General features: G+C 55.3%; 1 long non-coding RNA gene across 1 annotated transcript; it reads left to right on the top strand.

The window, feature by feature from the left end:
- The first annotated feature begins 806 nt into the window (after nucleotides 1-806).
- LOC142474990 (uncharacterized) lies at nucleotides 807-22,444 on the top strand. The gene is made up of 4 exons (XR_012790657.1): nucleotides 807-970; nucleotides 1,145-1,209; nucleotides 5,771-5,947; nucleotides 22,312-22,444. It is a non-coding gene; the product is annotated as an uncharacterized LOC142474990 (long non-coding RNA).
- Nucleotides 22,445-22,672: the final 228 nt, after the last annotated feature.

Here is a 22,672-nt window from a genome sequence, read left to right as displayed (position 1 = left end):
CTTCTCTCTCCCCTCCCCGCTGTTCCTGCTCTCCTCTCCCCGCTGTTCCTGCTCTCTCCTCTCCCTCCTGTTCCTGCTCTCTCCCCTCCCTCTTGTTCCTGCTCTCCTCTCCCTCCTGTTCCTGCTCTCTCCTCTCCCTCCTGTTCCTGCTCTCTCCCCTCCCTCCTGTTCCTGCTCTCTCCCCTCCCTCCTGTTCCTGCTCTCTCCTCTCCCTCCTGTTCCTGCTCTCTCCTCTCCCTCCTGTTCCTGCTCTCTCCTTTCCGCTCCTCTCCCTGGTCTCTCTCCCCTCCCTGCTGATCCTGCTCTCTCCCCTCCCTCCTGTTCCTGCTCTCTCCCCTCCCTCCTGTTCCTGCTCTCTCCTCTCCCTCCTGTTCCTGCTCTCTCCTTTCCGCTCCTCTCCCTGGTCTCTCTCCCCTCCCTGCTGATCCTGCTCTCTCCCCTCCCTCCTGTTCCTGCTCTCTCCCCTCCCTCCTGTTCCTGCTCTCTCCTCTCCCTCCTGTTCCTGCTCTCTCCCCTCCCTCCTGTTCCTGCTCTCTCCTTTCCGCACCTCTCCCTGGTCTCTCTCCCCTCCCTCCTGTTCCTGCTCTCTCCTCTCCCTCCTGATCCTGCTCTCTCCTTTCCGCTCCTCTCCCTGGTCTCTCTCCCCTCCCTGCTGATCCTGCTCTCTCCCCTCCCTCCTGTTCCTGCTCTCTCCCCTCCCTCCTGTTCCTGCTCTCTCCCCTCCCTCCTGTTCCTGCTCTCTCCTCTCCCTCCTGTTCCTGCTCTCTCCCCTCCCTCCTGTTCCTGCTCTCTCCTTTCCGCACCTCTCCCTGGTCTCTCTCCCCTCCCTCCTGTTCCTGCTCTCTCCTCTCCCTCCTGATCCTGCTCTCTCCTTTCCGCTCCTCTCCCTGGTCTCTCTCCTCTCCCTGCTGATCCTGCTCTCTCCTCTCCCCTCTCTGCTCCTCCTCCTGCTGTGAGCGCTGTGCTGCAGGTATGAGATAAGCCGGAAGTTACTGTGCGTGTCATTCAAGCCTCTCTCTGACACCGCCCGCTGATTGACTGACCCGTGATCATTGTCACGTGGTTTTCACACTGTTCTGGGAGTTGTAGTTCTTTTGCCTTTACACATCAGTAATATTAAGAGCAACTGTACTCTATTTCCCAGAATTCTCTTCGTTTCCCTGTAACCGCCCTGTGATCACAAAAGGCCGGAGAGGAGCGGTACTTGAGGTGTGTGTATTATCGGGGGCAGTACTGTGTGTGGCTGGAGTAACGGGGTTGGGGGTGCGGGTATTGATTGGAGGTTTGTGGGTAGGGATGGGGTACGCATAGGATGGGGTGAAGGTTTTTGGGGGTGGGGGTGTTAGTATTAATGGGCTGAAGGGTTTGGGGAGTGGGTAGGGAAGGGGTGATGGGCGTGGGGGTGCAGGTAAGGATGGAGTGTACCGTGAAGGGTTTGGGGTTCAGGTATGGATCGGGGGAAGGGTTGGGGGTGCAGGTGGGGTTGGGGGTTCAGGTATGAATGGGGGGAAGGGTTTGGGGTTCTGGTATGGGTGGGGTGCAGGTGGGGATGGGGGGAAGGGTTTGGGGTTCAGGTATGGGTGGGGGGAAGGGTTGGGGGTGCAGGTGTGGATGGGGGGAAGGGTTTGGGGTTCAGGTATGGGTGGGGGGAAGGGTTGGGGGTGCAGGTGGGGATGGGGGGAAGGGTTTGGGGTTCTGGTATGGGTGGGGTGTAGGGTTGGGGGTGCGGGTAGGGATGAGAGTTTTGTGGGTAGGGATGGGGTATGCATCGGATAGGGTGAAGGTTTTGGGGGGTTGGGGTGCGAGTATTAATGGGTTGAAGGGATTGGTGAGCGAGTACGGATGGAGTGAAGGGGGTGGGGGTTAGGTAAGGATGTAGTATACCTTTTAGGGGTACGGGTGGGGTGTGCGGTTAGAGTTGGGGTGCAGGTAGGGATGGAGTGAAGGGTGGGTGTGCGGGTATGGATGGGGTGAAGGATTGGGGGTGCAGGTAGGGATGGGTTGGGGGTAGGGATGAGGTGAAGGGGTGGGGGTGAGGGTAGGTTTTTGAGGTAGGGATGGGGTTATGGGATAGGGGTGCGGGTAGGCATGGGATAGTGGTGTGGGTAGGGGTGTGGTGAAGGGTATGGGATTGGGTGAAGGGTAGAGAGTGCGGATGTGGTTAAGGGTAGGGTATGGAATGTGGTGAATGATTGGGGGTGCCGGTAGGGATGGGTTGAAGGGTTGGGGGTGCCAGTAGGGATGAGTTGAAGGGTTGGGGGTGCCGGTAGGGAAGGGTGGGGGTGCGGTTAGGGATGATGTGAAGGGGTGCGGGTAGGGATGGGGTGAAGGGGGGTGCGGGTAGGGATTGGGTGAAGGGGGTGGGTGTGGTTAGGGATGGAAAGGTAGCAGGTAGGGATTGGGTGAAGGGTATGGTGTGTAGCGGGGGTTGGGATGAAGGGTAGGTAGTCCGGATGTGGTTAAGGTTAGGGAGCGGGGGTAGAGATGGGGTGAAGGATGGGAGGCTGAAGAATGGGAGGGTGTAGGGATGGGGTGAAGGGGGTAGGGATGGGGTGAAGGGGGTAGGGATGGGGTGAAGGGGGGTGCGGGTAGGGATGGGGTGAAGGTGGGTGTGGTTAGGGATGGAAAGGTGTAGATAGGGTGTATGGTCAGTGCACAGTGGAACAAAATACAGTGAAAACAAAGATTTAGTGAGAGTACATGAGAAACCAAAATCTCCAACTGAATGTAGATTCAAATGTATAGGTAGGGAATCAGTGTAACAATATAATAATAGAATGCTACTCACACGGCCCTGTGTGAGTTAAAGTCTCTCAATGGTATCTTTAGACAACTGGTCTCTCCTGTTTAAGGTGTTTACACGACCACACTGTCTGCTCCTATATGTAGGCTTGTGCCTCTCCCGCCCCCCGTATATGGGATGACAGTCACAAACCATATTTGAGTGGTAAAATTTATTAAACAACAAACATAAGTAAAAACAACTTACATATAATAAACAGTAGTTGCAGCTCTATTGCAGCCAGTTCTGTCCGCTGTTCACGGCTGACTCCCACTTCTGCGTCCGTCGATGGGGCTGGATCACAGAGAACTTTCAGGGCTACAGTGGCTGATCTGGATCAGAATGGTGCACCGGTGACAGGAACGACGCGTTTCGTGCTTGCGTACTTCGTCGGACGCGGAAGTGTGAGTCAGCCGTGAACAGCGGACAGAACTGGCTGCAAATAAGTATACATGGGAAGGATGTTGATCCAGGGAGTAATCTGATCGCCAATATTTGGAGTAAGGAAGGCGTTATTGTCCCTGTATGAGATATCATTGGATGATATGTCACTGGGTTTTTTGTTTGCCTTCCTCTGGATTAATATACTGTAAGTATAGATATAGGATAAAGTATCTGTCATCTAAATTTAGCATAGGTTGGACTTAATGGACCTGTCTTTTTTCAACCTCATCTATTATGTAACTATATGAACTATGTAACTATATGAGAGAAGGAGTAAAGACAGGGTATCCTGGTTCAATTCCCGGTGTCTGCTCTTTGTGACCTTGGTCAAGTCACTTTATCTCCCTTGTGCCTCAAACACCAAAAACATAGACTAAGCTCTGTGGGGCAGAGACTGTCTAAAAAGTCCTAAGGGATGCGTACTGCGCACTATACTGTCATTGTGAGGCACTTTGAGTCCCATTGAGAGAAAAGCGTTATTTGACATAAAATGTTATTATTATATGCACTTACCATAATACCCTCTCGTCTCTGTATGTTCTCCCTACTTTCCATTTAGATTGTAAGCTCTTTGGAGCATGGACTCCCTTTCGTATTGTTACTATCATGTCTGAAGCGCTTATTTCCATTATGTGTTATATTATTATGCCACGTGTATTACTGCTGTGACGCACTATGTACCTGCATGGCGCTACATACACACATACTAGAGAGAGATGCGATTACGAGATTGGCCTAACTTCATAATCCAGGGGGATGAGACAGATTCAAGTCTTTCTTGCACTCAGTAATAATATATGCACCTGGATTGAAAACTGGTTAAAGGACAGACAACAGAGGGTTGTCATAAATGGAACTTTTTCAGGTTGGGCTAAAGTCGTGAGTGGAGTACCTCAGGGATCGGTACTGGGACCCCTGCTTTTTAACTTGTTTATTAATGACCTTGAGGTGGGGATCGAGAGCAAAGTCTCCATCTTTGCTGATGATATTAAATTGTGTAAGGTAATAGAATCAGAGCAGGATGTAATTTCTCTTCAGAAGGACTTGGAGAGACTGGAAACGTGGGCAGGTAAATGGCAGGTGAGGTTTAATACAGATAAATGTAAGGTTATGCATTTGGGATGCAAGAATAAAAAGGCGACTTACAAATTAAATGGGATAAATTGGGGGAATCCTTGATGGAGAAGGGTTTAGGAGTGCTTGTAGACTGCAGGCTTAGCAATAGTGCCCAATGTCATGCAGTAGCTGCCAAGGCAATCAAGATCTTATCTTGCATCAAACGGGCAATGGATGGAAGGGAAGTAAACATAATTATGCCCCTTTACAAAGCATTAGTAAGACCACACCTTGAATATGGAGTACAATTTTGGGCACCAATCCTAAGAAAAGACATTATGGAACTAGAGAGAGTGCAGAGAAGAGCCACCAAATTAATAAAGGGGATGGACAATCTAACTTATGAGGAGAGGCTAGCTAAATTAGATTTATTTACATTAGAAAAGCGTCTAAGAGGGGATATGATAACTATATACAAATATATTCGGGGACAATACAAGGAGCTTTCAAAATAACTATTCATCCCACGGGTAGTACAAAGGACTCGGGGCCATCCCTTAAGGTTGGAGGAAAGGAGATTTCACCAGCAACAAAGGAAAGGGTTCTTTACAGTTAAAATTTGGAATTCATTACCCATGGAGACTGTGATGGCAGATACAATAGATTTGTTCAAAAAAAGGTTGGCCATCTTTTTAGAAAGGAAAGGTATATAGGAATAAACCAAATAAGTAAACATGGAAAGGATGTTGATCCAGGGATTAATCCGATTGCCAATTCTTGGAGTCAGGAAGGAATTTATTTTTCCCCTTATGAGATATCATTGGATGATATGACACTGGGGTTTTGTTTGCCTTTTTCTGGATCAATAAGTATAGATATAGGACAAAGTATCGGTTGTCTAAATTTAGCATATGTTGAACTTGATGGACGTACGTCTTTTTTCAACCTCATCTACTATGTAACTATGTAACTATGTGCACAAATCCCTTCAGTTACTCTTATGTTGTGTTTATTACTCACCTGGGCAGGTATCGAGGCAAATACTTGACAATGTATCTGTCAAGGTATTTAGCAAATAACTCTGGCATGTGCTCATGGAGATAATTGGGCAGGTATCTCTAAAATTACTTGGGTAGATACTCATTGGTGTGTGTGTGTGCCGGATGCTCAGGGTGTGTGTGCCGGATGCTCAGGGTGCGTGTGTGTGTATGTGTGTGTGCGCGCCGGATGCTCAGGGTGTGTGTGTGTGCCGGATGCTCTGTGGGTATGTTCTGGATGCTCAGGGTGTGTGTGTGTGTGTGTGTGTGTGCACCGGATGCTCTGGTATGTGTGTTTGTGCCTGATGCTCTGGTGTGTGTGTCAGATGCTCGGTGTGTGTGCATGTGTGCCGGATGCTCGGGGGGGGGGGGTGTGCCGGATGTTCTCCCTGTAGGGTGACACGGAATGATAGAGCAGTACTAAGTATCTATGTATTTGTTCTCCCTCTAGGGTGACACAGTGTGATACAGTTGTACTGAGTATCTTCACATGGCAGACACTGCTCTTCATCCTAACCCCTCTGTTGGGCTCCGCGCCTCCTCCGTGCGCAGCAGGAGGGATCCCAAAAAGCCGTCTCAGAGGGTGGTCCGACATGCACTGGCGATCATACACCTGCTGACCCCAGAGGTGAGGGCAGAATAACTAGTGGCCAGAGGGCATGGAGGTGAAAGAGTCACATGACAAGGACATTTCCCATCAGTAACATTGTGAAAAGGATCACCCGCTGCACTCCTTCTAATGCTGCATGTAACAGGTCTCTGCAGGGCGACACCCGCTGCACTCCTTCTAATGCTGCATGTTACAGGTCTCTGCAGGGCGACACCCGCTGCACTCCTTCTAATGCTGCATGTTACAGGTCTCTGCAGGGCGACACCCGCTGCACTCCTTCTAATGCTGCATGTTACAGGTCTCTGCAGGGCGACACCCGCTGCACTCCTTCTAATGCTGCATGTTACAGGTCTCTGCAGGGCGACACCCGCTGCACTCCTTGTAATGCTGCATGTTACAGGTCTCTGCAGGGCGACACCCGCTGCACTCCTTCTAATGCTGCATGTTACAGGTCTCTGCAGGGCGACACCCGCTGCACTCCTTGTAATGCTGCATGTTACAGGTCTCTGCAGGGCGACACCTGCTGCACTCCTTCTAATGCTGCATGTTACAGGTCTCTGCAGGGCGACACCTGCTGCACTCCTTCTAATGCTGCATGTTACAGGTCTCTGCAGGGCGACACCCGCTGCACTCCTTCTAATGCTGCATGTTACAGGTCTCTGCAGGGCGACACCCGCTGCACTCCTTCTAATGCTGCATGTTACAGGTCTCTGCAGGGCGACACGGGTCCCTTCCCACTGCAGGGCGACACCCGCTGCACTCCTTGTAATGCTGCATGTTACAGGTCTCTGCAGGGCGACACCCGCTGCACTCCTTCTAATGCTGCATGTTACAAGTCTCTGCAGGGCGACACCCGCTGCACTCCTTCTAATGCTGCATGTTACAGGTCTCTGCAGGGCGACACCCGCTGCACTCCTTCTAATGCTGCATGTTACAGGTCTCTGCAGGGCGACACCCGCTGCACTCCTTCTAATGCTGCATGTTACAGGTCTCTGCAGGGCGACACCCGCTGCACTCCTTCTAATGCTGCATGTTACAGGTCTCTGCAGGGCGACACCCGCTGCACTCCTTCTAATGCTGCATGTTACAGGTCTCTGCAGGGCGACACCCGCTGCACTCCTTCTAATGCTGCATGTTACAGGTCTCTGCAGGGCGACACCCGCTGCACTCCTTCTAATGCTGCATGTTACAGGTCTCTGCAGGGCGACACCCGCTGCACTCCTTCTAATGCTGCATGTTACAGGTCTCTGCAGGGCGACACCCGCTGCACTCCTTCTAATGCTGCATGTTACAGGTCTCTGCAGGGCGACACCCGCTGCACTCCTTGTAATGCTGCATGTTACAGGTCTCTGCAGGGCGACACCCGCTGCACTCCTTCTAATTCTGCATGTTACAGGTCTCTGCAGGGCGACACCCGCTGCACTCCTTCTAATGCTGCATGTTACAGGTCTCTGCAGGGCGACACCCGCTGCACTCCTTGTAATGCTGCATGTTACAGGTCTCTGCAGGGCGACACCCGCTGCACTCCTTCTAATGCTGCATGTTACAGGTCTCTGCAGGGTGACACCCGCTGCACTCCTTCTAATGCTGCATGTTACAGGTCTCTGCAGGGCGACACCCGCTGCACTCCTTGTAATGCTGCATGTTACAGGTCTCTGCAGGGCGACACCCGCTGCACTCCTTGTAATGCTGCATGTTACAGGTCTCTGCAGGGCGACACCCGCTGCACTCCTTGTAATGCTGCATGTTACAGGTCTCTGCAGGGCGACACCTGCTGCACTCATTCTAATGCTGCATGTTACAGGTCTCTGCAGGGCGACACCCGCTGCACTCCTTGTAATGCTGCATGTTACAGGTCTCTGCAGGGCGACACCTGCTGCACTCCTTCTAATGCTGCATGTTACAGGTCTCTGCAGGGCGACACCCGCTGCACTCCTTGTAATGCTGCATGTTACAGGTCTCTGCAGGGCGACACCCGCTGCACTCCTTCTAATGCTGCATGTTACAGGTCTCTGCAGGGCGACACCCGCTGCACTCCTTCTAATTCTGCATGTTACAGGTCTCTGCAGGGCGACACGGGTTCCCTTCCCACTGCAGGGCGACACGGGTTCCCTTCCCACTGCAGGGCGACACGGGTTCCCTTCCCACTGCAGGGCGACACGGGTTCCCTTCCCACTGCAGGGCGACACGGCGACACAGGTTCCCTTCCCACTGCAGGGTGACACGGGTTCCCTCCCCACTGCAGGGCGACACGGGTTCCCTTCCCACTGCAGGGTGACACGGGTTCCCTTCCCACTGCAGGGCGACACGGGTTCCCTTCCCACTGCAGGGCGACACGGGTTCCCTTCCCACTGCAGGGCGACACGGGTTCCCTTCCCACTGCAGGGCGACACGGGTTCCCTTCCCACTGCAGGGCGACACGAGTTCCCTTCCCACTGCAGGGCGACACGGGTTCCCTTCCCACTGCAGGGCGACACGGGTTCCCTTCCCACTGCAGGGCGACACGGGTTCCCTTCCCACTGCAGGGCGACACGGGTTCCCTTCCCACTGCAGGGCGACACGGGTTCCCTTCCCACTGCAGGGCGACACGGGTTCCCTTCCCACTGCAGGGTGACACGGGTTCCCTTCCCACTGCAGGGCGACACGGGTTCCCTTCCCACTGCAGGGTGACACGAGTTCCCTTCCCACTGTAGGGCGACACGAGTTCCCTTCCCACTGCAGGGCGACACGGGTTCCCTTCCCACTGCAGGGTGACACGAGTTCCCTTCCCACTGCAGGGCGACACGGGTTACCTTCCCACTGCAGGGCGACACGGGTTACCTTCCCACTGCAGGGTGACACGGGTTCCCTTCCCACTGCAGGGTGACACGAGTTCCCTTCCCACTGCAGGGCGACACGGGTTACCTTCCCACTGCAGGGTGACACGGGTTCCCTTCCCACTGCAGGGTGACACGGCGACACGGGTTCCCTTCCCACTGCAGGGCGACACTAGTTCCCTTCCCACTGCAGGGCGACACGGGTTCCCTTCCCACTGCAGGGTGACACGGCGACACGGGTTCCCTTCCCACTGCAGGGCGACACTGGTTCCCTTCCCACTGCAGGGCGACACGGGTTCCCTTCCCACTGCAGGGTGACACGGCGACACGGGTTCCCTTCCCACTGCAGGGCGACACGGGTTCCCTTCCCACTGCAGGGTGACACAAGTTACCTTCCCTCTGCAGGGCGACACGGGTTCCCTTCCCACTGCAGGGCGACACGGGTTCCCTTCCCACTGCAGGGTGACACGGGTTCCCTTCCCACTGCAGGGCGACACGGGTTCCCTTCCCACTGCAGGGCGACACGAGTTCCCTTCCCACTGCAGGGCGACACGGGTTCCCTTCCCACTGCAGGGTGACACGGGTTCCCTTCCCACTGCAGGGCGACACGGGTTCCCTTCCCACTGCAGGGTTACACGAGTTCCCTTCCCACTGCAGGGCGACACGAGTTCCCTTCCCTCTGCAGGGTGACACGGGTTCCCTTCCCACTGCAGGGTGACACGGGTTCCCTTCCCACTGCAGGGCGACACGGGTTCCCTTCCCACTGCAGGGCGACACGGGTTCCCTTCCCACTGCAGGGCGACACGGGTTCCCTTCCCACTGCAGGGCGACACGGGTTCCCTTCCCACTGCAGGGCGACACGGGTTCCCTTCCCACTGCAGGGCGACACGGTTCCCTTCCCACTGCAGGGCGACACGGGTTCCCTTCCCACTGCAGGGCGACACGGGTTCCCTTCCCACTGCAGGGTGACACGGGTTCCCTCCCCACTGCAGGGCGACACGGGTTCCCTTCCCACTGCAGGGCGACACGGGTTCCCTTCCCACTGCTGGGTGACACGAGTTCCCTTCCCACTGCAGGGCGACACGGGTTCCCTTCCCACTGCAGGGCGACACGAGTTCCCTTCCCACTGCAGGGCGACACGGGTTCCCTTCCCACTGCAGGGTGACACGGGTTCCCTTCCCACTGCAGGGTGACACGGGTTCCCTTCCCACTGCAGGGCGACACGGGTTCCCTTCCCACTGCAGGGCGACACGGGTTCCCTTCCCACTGCAGGGTGACACGGGTTCCCTTCCCTCTGCAGGGTGACACGGGTTCCCTTCCCACTGCAGGGTGACACGGGTTCCCTTCCCACTGCAGGGTGACACGGGTTCCCTTCCCACTGCAGGGCGACACGAGTTCCCTTCCCACTGCAGGGCGACACGGGTTCCCTTCCCACTGCAGGGCGACACGGGTTCCCTTCCCACTGCAGGGCGACACGGGTTCCCTTCCCACTGCAGGGCGACACGGGTTCCCTTCCCACTGCAGGGTGACACGGGTTCCCTTCCCACTGCAGGGTGACACGGGTTCCCTTCCCACTGCAGGGTGACACGGGTTCCCTTCCCACTGCAGGGCGACACGGGTTCCCTTCCCACTGCAGGGCGACACGGGTTCCCTTCCCACTGCAGGGCGACACGGGTTCCCTTCCCACTGCAGGGCGACACGGGTTCCCTTCCCAGTGCAGGGCGACACGGGTTCCCTTCCCAGTGCAGGGCGACACGGGTTCCCTTCCCACTGCAGGGCGACACGGGTTCCCTTCCCACTGCAGGGCGACACGGGTTCCCTTCCCACTGCAGGGTGACACGGGTTCCCTTCCCACTGCAGGGCGACACGGGTTCCCTTCCCACTGCAGGGTGACACGAGTTCCCTTCCCACTGCAGGGCGACACGAGTTCCCTTCCCACTGCAGGGCGACACGGGTTCCCTCCCCACTGCAGGGCGACACGGGTTCCCTCCCCACTGCAGGGTGACACGAGTTCCCGTCCCACTGCAGGGCGACACGGGTTCCCTCCCCACTGCAGGGCGACACGGGTTCCCTCCCCACTGCAGGGTGACACGAGTTCCCGTCCCACTGCAGGGCGACACGAGTTCCCTTCCCACTGCAGGGCGACACGGGTTCCCTTCCCACTGCAGGGCGACACGGGTTCCCTCCCCACTGCAGGGCGACACGGGTTCCCTTCCCACTGCAGGGCGACACGGGTTCCCTTCCCACTGCAGGGCGACACGGGTTCCCTTCCCTCTGCAGGGTGACACGAGTTCCCTTCCCACTGCAGGGCGACACGGGTTCCCTCCCCACTGCAGGGCGACACGGGTTCCCTTCCCACTGCAGGGCGACACGGGTTCCCTTCCCACTGCAGGGCGACACGGGTTCCCTTCCCACTGCAGGGCGACACGGGTTCCCTTCCCACTGCAGGGCGACACGGGTTCCCTTCCCACTGCAGGGTGACACGGGTTCCCTTCCCACTGCAGGGCGACACGGGTTCCCTTCCCACTGCAGGGCGACACGGGTTCCCTTCCCACTGCAGGGCGACACGGGTTCCCTTCCCACTGCAGGGCGACACGAGTTCCCTTCCCTCTGCAGGGTGACACGAGTTCCCTTCCCTCTGCAGGGTGACACGGGTTCCCTTCCCACTGCAGGGCGACACGGGTTCCCTTCCCTCTGCAGGGTGACACGGGTTCCCTTCCCACTGCAGGGTGACACGGGTTCCCTTCCCACTGCAGGGCGACACGGGTTCCCTTCCCACTGCAGGGCGACACGGGTTCCCTTCCCACTGCAGGGCGACACGGGTTCCCTTCCCACTGCAGGGCGACACGGGTTCCCTTCCCACTGCAGGGCGACACGGGTTCCCTTCCCACTGCAGGGCGACACGGGTTCCCTTCCCACTGCAGGGCGACACGGGTTCCCTTCCCACTGCAGGGCGACACGGGTTCCCTTCCCACTGCAGGGCGACACGGGTTCCCTTCCCACTGCAGGGCGACACGGGTTCCCTTCCCACTGCAGGGCGACACGGGTTCCCTTCCCACTGCAGGGCGACACGGGTTCCCTTCCCACTGCAGGGCGACACGGGTTCCCTTCCCACTGCAGGGCGACACGGGTTCCCTCCCCACTGCAGGGCGACACGGGTTCCCTTCCCACTGCAGGGTGACACAAGTTCCCTTCCCACTGCAGGGCGACACAAGTTCCCTTCCCACTGCAGGGCGACACAAGTTCCCTTCCCACTGCAGGGTGACACGGTGACACAATAACACAAGTTCCCTTCCCACTGCAGGGCGACACAAGTTCCCTTCCCACTGCAGGGTGACACGAGTTCCCTTCCCACTGCAGGGCGACACGAGTTCCCTTCCCACTGCAGGGCGACACGGTGACACATGTTACCTTCCCACTGCAGGGCGACACAAGTTCCCTTCCCACTGCAGTGTGACACGAGTTACCTTCCCACTGCAGGGTGACACGAGTTCCCTTCCCACTGCAGGGTGATACGAGTTCCCTTCCCACTGCAGGGTGATACGAGTTACCTTCCCACTGCAGCGTGACACGGGTTCCCTTCCCACTGCAGGGCGACACGGGTTCCCTTCCCACTGCAGGGTGACACGATAACACATGTTACCTTCCCACTGCAGGGTGACACAATAACACATGTTACCTACCCACTGCAGGGTGACACGGTGACACATGTTACCTTCCCACTGCAGGGTGACACAGTGACACGTTACTGTAGACGGACGTTTTCAGAGGTACACAATTGGAGGCTTTTATAAGGTGAAATTATAATAAGGCTTTATTGTGCCTTTTCCTTTTTATCAGGAAATCATCCAAACACAGGGGGGGGGGGGGGGACAAAGCTTAATTCACTTGGGAGTATTTCTAGTGAAATCCCATGCAATTCACAACTCTTAGTTAAGCAGGTCTCCCAGCCCAAAACACATAGCATGACATAAGCAGATATAAGAAGTCTCTTTAGAATGAAAGTCTTATCTGTTATCTGCTGTAGAGTAAGCTTCTCTGCTCTCCTGGAACCGCACCCGTGCGTGCACAGAAAATCAGCATCCAGGTTTAGAAGTCTTATTTGGTGTCTTGCAATCAGCTCTGCTGTTTCTTCTTGACAGAGCTCAAGACATGTGGTGTCTCCAAAAGGTCAGCTCTCATTCAGAGCTAAGGAGTCCCTTCCTGTCTCAAAGGCAGGCTTTTTCTACCACCTCTAATCAGGCAGGTGGTGTTAGTTAATTTGCTACCAGCAGTTAACCCCCACACTGCTGGATTAGAGGCACATTTGTGAACAGGGATAAGTCCCCTGTTACATACCTCCCCTGTTTGTGGGAAGCTCGGGCTTACCACGGCCAAAGCCCATCCTTCCACTCTCATTCGAGATCTTTCTGTGAATTGAATGTGAGTGGATGGAGGAAGAGAACCCTCTGTCCCGCTGGGATTGGAGCCCTTTCTCCAGTTTATTTTTGTCTCCTCCCGAAGGTGCTTGAGATCAGCACTCCTCAGTCGCTCGAGGAGGACTTTTTCCACGTAAAGTCTTTTTATCGCGTGCGCGGTCATGAGATTTCTGTTGTGTCGGGCACTCCTCTTTTTGTAGACAAAGTGTATGGCAACAGTTGTAGAGCAGTTAGGACTAGCCCTTAGAGTTTTCTGCTCTTGAAGCGGTCTTTCTGCAGTTTCTCCACACCACGGAGTCGCCAGTTCAGCTTCTTTGGGACTGAGTTGCACCTCCACCTCCTTTTCCAGAGAACGTCCTATTTTTTCAGCTTCCTCAGCTAAGGACTCTTCTGGTTTTGATTCTGCACTCCTACTTCTGTTTGTTGCCTGTTGGGCAGCTGTAGGTTTGGCTAGTGCTTTCTTAGGTGGCTCAAACTTCGTAATTTTGTTTTGAAGTTGCGTGGAGTCCCCAACTCTCACTGTACCCTTGTCCCCACGGGCATTAGTTACTGTGGGATACCGGTGCTTGGGCAGAGCTAATACCTTTTTCCGTATTGGAGGAATCTGTAAGTTACTGGCCTGCAGAGTCTCAACCTGTTTGAGTGCGTCTTGCAAGTCTCTTCTCAGGGAATCTATCTGCACACTTTGCTTCCTCTGAGTCTGTATTAGAGTCTCCTTCATGTTTTGGAGCTCTGTAATTTTTGTCGTTAAGGTTGCCGCTGCGTCTGTTTTCTCCTTGGTGTACTGACTCAAGGGAATGGAACAGTCTCTCTGTCTCTCCAGCTCTTGCTCCAGTTTCTGAGCCTTCTCACGCTTCCTCTCATACAGAGTCACTTGGTATGGAAGCTCCGCTTCCAATGATGCTCTGGTGACATGCAGTGTGGCCTTTAGCTCCTCATACTGCTCTGTGGGGACGTACTGGGTATTCAGACGTTCCTGCAGCGCTTGTACCTCTTTAGCAGCCTGCAGCTTTTCTTCCTGCAGCGTTTGCTGCTTCTCCTCAGCATACTGGAGGTGTGTACGCAGACCTTGCAGTTGGTTCTGCAGTCGGTCCTCTGCTTCAAACTTTTCCTTGACTTCTTCTGTTAACTCAAAAAAAAATTCTTTCAGTTTTAAGTTTTCTCTTTTTAATCTTGAATTTTCTCTTTTTTCAGTCTCTGTACTATTCAGGGCTTCTTTGCAGTCCTCCTTCCATTTACGCACATCTGCTTTGAGACTGACAGTCTCCTGGCGTGAGACATCCTTCTCTAGGTTGAGGGTCTGAAGCTCCTTCTGATAGACTTTGAGATCTGTATCAAGATTGGCAATCGTTTCTTTAGCAATGTCCAGCTCCTCAGTGAGACTGTGTAGTTCCTTTCTGGAAACTTCCAGGTCTGTGCGGCAGCTGTTGGTCTCATGATGTAAGGCATCAAGTGCTCTGCAGAGTGTCTGAACCTCTTTCTGAGATACGTCCACGTCTATCCGGACACTGTTGACCTCCTGTTGTGAGGCATTCAGCTCTATACGAAGAGTGTGAACCTCTTGCTGGAAGACTGTCATCTGCTTCAGTGCCTCCTCATACTTCCGCTTTAGCGTAGCCACCATTTTATCAGATTGGCTCTGCTTTTTATCCATGGCGGAAATAGTAGCCTTTGCAGTATCTAGCTCAGTCTTGAGATCCTCCAATTCGGTCTTGGCCGCAGAGTAAATTGCGAGCACAGTCTTCTGTAGCTCAGCATTATTTTCTCTCTCCCTTTCCAATTCTTCACAGAGTAGATCACAGTCATGCGTGGCAACTTTCAGGGCGTCTTCAGGGCTGGTCAAGGGATCGTCACTCACTGGTTCCGGCTCCGCTTCCCTGAGATGACTGGTTGAGGGTTCCTCACTGTTGGCACCGGACAGACACTTCTTTGGGGTACACGATTTCTGCCTTGGGCCCTCTGGATATTCGGTTAACCGCGGGACGAATTCTCCATTTTCTCTAGGCCGCAGGGCAACTCGGTCCCCCTTTTCCTCCACAGGATCTGCGGACGTGTCTGTTCCTTCCACGGTAAGTGAAGAACTGCTTTTCTTTTTCCGCCTTTTTGATTTGGATGACACCGTCCCTTCAGGGATATTGGGGTCTCCATCTTCATTTGAAATTTTAGTGGCTTCATTATATACGCCAGGCTTTTCTTGCAGTTGCTTTAGCTGACAGAAATATTGGGTGATCTGCTGCTCCCGCTCTGTCTCCCGCTGATCATATTCGTCAAAGGGAGCGGTCTTTTCTGTTCGTGCCGAGTTCAGGCACCCCCACCATTCTTGGGGTGTTTTGTGGGTGTGACTCGGTTCGGGTTCCCCGTAAGAGATGTCTTCCTCTTTATTGGACTGGAAGGGCCACTCTTCCGTGGGGTAGGGTTCATTACAGGAACGCTGCATCTTGTCCTCCATTTTTAGGCTATCAGGTGTAATTTTCTTCCTGACCTCAGGAGGCACTATTGCAGCTGTTGCCACTGTATTTGCTAGAACCCCCAATTGTGGTAGTCCTACAGGTGGGCCTATTTTGCTTGTAGAGGTCGTAGCCCTCACAGGCATCTCTGTAGACTTTTCTTTCTTGGGAAAAATTATTTATTTATTTTTTCAATATCAGCAGTACTGTGCATGCATTTTCTCTTATCAGGTATACAAGATGTGCAGTTGCTAGGTAAAAAAAGTCTATTTGCTCTATACCATTTACTTGCTACAGGTGTAAACTCTCCGCTTCAGCAACAGAATTTTGGTTTTCTGCTTGAGTTCAGTAATTTTCAGTCTCATCTTTGGGTATTATGGCATTCACACTTCACACTTTGGGTGTCTGGTTTTTTTGCTCCCAAGATAGATATAGGCAGACCTTTTTTTTTTTTACTTGCAGAAAAAAAAACATTCTTTGCAGCGGACTATTCCTTTCATTCCCGGCAGGGTGACTCAACATTCAGCAATTGGTTTTGAAAAACCTTTTACACAGTTCAGAAATCACCTTTTCCCCTATAGGGCAAATTTACACTCAGCATTTGTTTGCTAAAAATTCCCTTGCTTCAGCACAGTCTTGTATCAATTTTCACACTTTTCTGCATATACTCCATTCACAGCTGGTAGCCCTATGCAGTGTGGCAACCTTTATTTGCAAAATCAGTACCCCTTGTGTATCACCATCTGTATTCACTGCTTCAGCGAAACTTTTGAAAACAACAAACACCTATCCCTTTTTAAGGGCTGACTCACTTCTTGAACCCTGACTATGGCTGGAAGGCAAAACCCCTATTTCAATGACCATATTACACTTTGTGATAGGCAAAATAAGGTTTAGCTACTTCAGCAGTCTCTTCTGGGTTTTTGTAAGTTTCAGTGCAGTGTGTATCCCTTTAACTGTGATCTCTGCTGCATGCGGTTTTTTTTTCTCAGACTGTTTGTAGGGTTAGGGTAGGGTTAGCATAAAAAAATTTCACATAAAAATCTCCGGTCCTTTTTAACTTCAAAGACACCTCTTGTCCCAACTCGGACACCAAATGTAGACGGAGGTTCACAGAGGTACACAATTGGAGGCTTTTATAAGGTGAAATTATAATAAGGCTTTATTGTGCCTTTTCCTTTTTATCAGGAAATCATCCAAACACAGGGGGGGGGGGAACAAAGCTTAATTCACTTGGGAGTATTTCTAGTGAAATCCCATGCAATTCACAACTCCTAGTTAAGCAGGTCTCCCAGCCCAAAACACATAGCATGACATAAGCAGATATAAGAAGTCTCTTTAGAATGAAAGTCTTATCTGTTATCTGCTGTAGAGTAAGCTTCTCTGCTCTCCTGGAACCGCACCCGTGCGTGCACAGAAAATCAGCATCCAGGTTTAGAAGTCTTATTTGGTGTCTTGCAATCAGCTCTGCTGTTTCTTCTTGACAGAGCTCAAGACATGTGGTGTCTCCAAAAGGTCAGCTCTCATTCAGAGCTAAGGAGTCCCTTCCTGTCTCAAAGGCAGGCTTTTTCTACCACCTCTAATCAGGCAGGTGGTGTTAGTTAATTTGCTACCAGCAGTTAATCCCCACACTGCTGGATTAGAGGCACATTTGTGAACAGGGATAAGTCCCCTGTTACAGTTACCTTCCCACTGCAGGGTGACACGGTGACACGTTACCTTCCCACTGCAGGGCGACACAAGTTCCCTTCCCACTGCAGGGTGACACAAGTTCCCTTCCCACTGCAGGGCGACACAAGTTCCCTTCCCACTGCAGGGTGACACGGGTTCCCTTCCCACTGCAGGGTGACACGAGTTCCCTTCCCACTGCAGGGTGACACGGTAACACGAGTTCCCTTCCCACTGCAGGGTGACACGGTAACACGAGTTCCCTTCCCACTGCAGGGTGACACGGTAACACGAGTTCCCTTCCCACTGCAGGGTGACACGGGTTCCCTTCCCACTGCAGGGTGACACGAGTTCCCGTCCCACTGCAGGGTGACACGAGTTCCCTTCCCACTGCAGGGCGACACAAGTTCCCTTCCCACTGCAGGGTGACACGAGTTCCCTTCCCACTGCAGGGTGACACGGGTTCCCTTCCCTCTGCAGGGTGACACGGTGACACGTTACCTTCCCACTGCAGGGTGACACGAGTTCCCTTCCCTCTGCAGGGTGACACGGTAACACGAGTTCCCTTCCCACTGCAGGGTGACACGGGTTCCCATCCCACTGCAGGGTGACACGGTAACACGAGTTCCCTTCCCACTGCAGGGTGACACGGGTTCCCTTCCCACTGCAGGGTGACACGGTGACACGAGTTCCCTTCCCACTGCAGGGTGACACGGTGACACGAGTTCCCTTCCCTCTGCAGGGTGACACGGGTTCCCTTCCCACTGCAGGGTGACACGGGTTCCCTTCCCTCTGCAGGGTGACACGAGTTCCCTTCCCTCTGCAGGGTGACACGGGTTCCCTTCCCACTGCAGGGTGACACGAGTTCCCTTCCCACTGCAGGGTGACACGGTGACACGAGTTCCCTTCCCTCTGCAGGGTGACACGGGTTCCCTTCCCACTGCAGGGTGACACGGTGACATGAGTTCCCTTCCCACTGCAGGGTGACACGGTAACACGAGTTCCCTTCCCACTGCAGGGTGACACGGTAACACGAGTTCCCTTCCCACTGCAGGGTGACACGGTAACACGAGTTCCCTTCCCACTGCAGGGTGACACGGGTTCCCTTCCCACTGCAGGGTGACACGAGTTCCCGTCCCACTGCAGGGTGACACGAGTTCCCTTCCCACTGCAGGGCGACACAAGTTCCCTTCCCACTGCAGGGTGACACGAGTTCCCTTCCCACTGCAGGGTGACACGGGTTCCCTTCCCACTGCAGGGTGACACGAGTTCCCTTCCAACGGCAGGGCGACACGGGTTCCCTTCCCACTGCAGGGCGACACAAGTTCCCTTCCCACTGCAGGGCGACACGGGTTCCCTTCCCACTGCAGGGCGACACGGGTTCCCTTCCCACTGCAGGGTGACACGAGTTCCCTTCCCACTGCAGGGTGACATGAGTTCCCTTCCCTCTGCAGGGTGACACGAGTTCCCGTCCCACTGCAGGGTGACACGGGTTCCCTTCCCACTGCAGGGTGACACGGGTTCCCTTCCCACTGCAGGGCGACACGGGTTCCCTTCCCACTGCAGGGCGACACGGGTTCCCTTCCCACTGCAGGGTGACACGGGTTCCCTTCCCACTGCAGGGTGACACGAGTTCCCTTCCCACTGCAGGGCGACACGGGTTCCCTTCCCACTGCAGGGCGACACGGGTTCCCTTTCCACTGCAGGGCGACACGGGTTCCCGTCCCTCTGCAGGGTGACACGAGTTCCCTTCCCACTGCAGGGCGACACGGTAACACGAGTTCCCTTCCCACTGCAGGGTGACACGGTAACACGAGTTCCCTTCCCACTGCAGGGTGACACGGTAACACGAGTTCCCTTCCCACTGCAGGGTGACACGAGTTCCCTTCCCACTGCAGGGTGACACGGTAACACGAGTTCCCTTCCCACTGCAGGGTGACACAAGTTCCCTTCCCTCTGCAGGGTGACACGGGTTCCCTTCCCTCTGCAGGGTGACACGGGTTCCCTTCCCTCTGCAGGGTGACACGAGTTCCCTTCCCACTGCAGGGCGACACGGGTTCCCTTCCCACTGCAGGGTGACATGAGTTCCCTTCCCACTGCAGGGCGACACGGGTTCCCTTCCCTCTGCAGGGTGACACGGTGACACGAGTTCCCTTCCCTCTGCAGGGCGACACAAGTTCCCTTCCCACTGCAGGGTGACACGAGTTCCCTTCCCACTGCAGGGTGACATGAGTTCCCTTCCCTCTGCAGGGTGACACGAGTTCCCTTCCCACTGCAGGGTGACACGGTGACACGGGTTCCCTTCCCACTGCAGGGTGACACGAGTTCCCTTCCCACGGCAGGGTGACACGGTAACACGAGTTCCCTTCCCACTGCAGGGTGACACGGTAACACGAGTTCCCTTCCCACTGCAGGGTGACACGGTGACGCGAGTTCCCTTCCCTCTGCAGGGTGACACGAGTTCCCTTCCACTGCAGGGTGACACGGTAACACGAGTTCCCTTCCCACTGCAGGGTGACACGGTAACACGAGTTCCCTTCCCACTGCAGGGTGACACGGGTTCCCTTCCCACTGCAGGGTGACACGGTAACACGAGTTCCCTTCCCACTGCAGGGTGACACGAGTTCCCTTCCCACGGCAGGGTGACACGGTGACGCGAGTTCCCTTCCCTCTGCAGGGTGACACGAGTTCCCTTCCCACTGCAGGGTGACACGAGTTCCCTTCCCACTGCAGGGTGACACGGGTTCCCTTCCCACTGCAGGGTGACACGGTAACACGAGTTCCCTTCCCTCTGCAGGGTGACACGAGTTCCCTTCCCTCTGCAGGGTGACACGAGTTCCCTTCCCACTGCAGGGCGACACGGGTTCCCTTCCCACTGCAGGGTGACATGAGTTCCCTTCCCTCTGCAGGGTGACACGGTGACACGAGTTCCCTTCCCTCTGCAGGGCGACACAAGTTCCCTTCCCACTGCAGGGTGACACGAGTTCCCTTCCCACTGCAGGGTGACATGAGTTCCCTTCCCTCTGCAGGGTGACACGAGTTCCCTTCCCACGGCAGGGTGACACGGTGACACGAGTTCCCTTCCCACTGCAGGGTGACACGGGTTCCCTTCCCACTGCAGGGTGACACGAGTTCCCTTCCCACTGCAGGGTGACACGGTGACACGAGTTCCCTTCCCTCTGCAGGGTGACATGAGTTCCCTTCCCACTGCAGGGTGACACGGTGACACGAGTTCCCTTCCCTCTGCAGGGTGACACGGTAACACGAGTTCCCTTCCCACTGCAGGGTGACAGGGTAACACGAGTTCCCTTCCCACTGCAGGGTGACACGAGTTCCCTTCCCACTGCAGGGTGACACGGGTTCCCTTCCCTCTGCAGGGTGACACGGTAACACGAGTTCCCTTCCCACTGCAGGGTGACACGGTAACACGAGTTCCCTTCCCACTGCAGGGTAACACGAGTTCCCTTCCCACTGCAGGGTGACACGGTAACACGAGTTCCCTTCCCACTGCAGGGTGACACGGGTTCCCTTCCCACTGCAGGGTGACACGGGTTCCCTTCCCACTGCAGGGCGACACAAGTTCCCTTCCCACTGCAGGGTGACACGGGTTCCCTTCCCACTGCAGGGTGACACGGGTTCCCTTCCCACTGCAGGGCGACACAAGTTCCCTTCCCACTGCAGGGTGACACGGGTTCCCTTCCCACTGCAGGGCGACACGGGTTCCCTTCCCACTGCAGGGTGACACGGTAACACGGGTTCCCTTCCCACTGCAGGGTGACACGGTGACACGAGTTCCCTTCCCACTGCAGGGCGACACAAGTTCCCTTCCCACTGCAGGGTGACACGAGTTCCCTTCCCACTGCAGGGTGACACGGGTTCCCTTCCCTCTGCAGGGTGACACGAGTTCCCTTCCCACTGCAGGGCGACACGGGTTCCCTTCCCACTGCAGGGTGACACGCGTTCCCTTCCCACTGCAGGGTGACACGGTAACACGAGTTCCCTTCCCACTGCAGGGTGACACGGGTTCCCTTCCCACTGCAGGGTGACACGGTGACACGAGTTCCCTTCCCACTGCAGGGTGACACGGTGACACGAGTTCCCTTCCCTCTGCAGGGTGACACGGGTTCCCTTCCCTCTGCAGGGTGACACGAGTTCCCTTCCCTCTGCAGGGTGACACGGGTTCCCTTCCCACTGCAGGGTGACACGAGTTCCCTTCCCACTGCAGGGTGACACGGTGACACGAGTTCCCTTCCCTCTGCAGGGTGACACGAGTTCCCTTCCCACTGCAGGGTGACACGGTAACACGAGTTCCCTTCCCACTGCAGGGTGACACGGGTTCCCTTCCCACTGCAGGGTGACACGGGTTCCCTTCCCACTGCAGGGTGACACGGGTTCCCTTCCCACTGCAGGGTGACACGGGTTCCCTTCCCACTGCAGGGTGACACGGGTTCCCTTCCCACTGCAGGGTGACACGGTAACACGAGTTCCCTTCCCACTGCAGGGTGACACGGTAACACGAGTTCCCGTCCCACTGCAGGGTGACACGGGTTCCCTTCCCACTGCAGGGTGACACGGGTTCCCTTCCCTCTGCAGGGTGACACGGTAACACGAGTTCCCTTCCCTCTGCAGGGTGATACATGTTCCATTCCCTCTGCAGGGTGACACAGTAACACGAGTTCCCTTCCCTCTGCAGGGTGACACGGTAACACGAGTTCCCGTCCCACTGCAGGGTGACACGGTAACACGAGTTCCCTTCCCTCTGCAGGGTGACACGGGTTCCCTTCCCACTGCAGGGCGACACAAGTTCCCTTCCCACTGCAGGGCGACACGGGTTCCCTTCCCACTGCAGGGCGACACAAGTTCCCTTCCCACTGCAGGGCGACACGGGTTCCCTTCCCACTGCAGGGCGACACAAGTTCCCTTCCCACTGCAGGGTAACACGAGTTCCCGTCCCACTGCAGGGTGACACGGTAACACGAGTTCCCTTCCCTCTGCAGGGTGACACGGTAACACGAGTTCCCTTCCCTCTGCAGGGTGACACGGTGACACATGGGACAAGTGGCTCGTGTGTGTTTGTCACAGCGCAGGGTGACAGGAGAACGCACAGGATGGACCTTGTGAAGGAGAGAATCATGAAGCTGGCTTTAGGGATCATCCATCTGCTGAATGAGGTAAGTGTGCCTGACCCCCCCCCTGCTGAATGAGGTAAGTGTGCCTGACCCCCCCTGCTGAATGAGGTAAGTGTGTCTGACTGACCCCCCGACCCCCTGCTGAATGAGGTAAGTGTGCCTGACCCCCCCCCCCCCCTGCTGAATGAGGTAAGTGTGCCTGACCCCCCCCTGCTGAATGAGGTAAGTGTGCCTGACCCCCCCCCTGCTGAATGAGGTAAGTGTG

The sequence above is a fragment of the Ascaphus truei genome, unplaced genomic scaffold, assembly GCF_040206685.1.
Source record: "Ascaphus truei isolate aAscTru1 unplaced genomic scaffold, aAscTru1.hap1 HAP1_SCAFFOLD_1041, whole genome shotgun sequence".
Lineage (NCBI taxonomy): Eukaryota > Metazoa > Chordata > Amphibia > Anura > Ascaphidae > Ascaphus > Ascaphus truei.
This window is presented reverse-complemented; position numbering and strand designations above follow the sequence as displayed.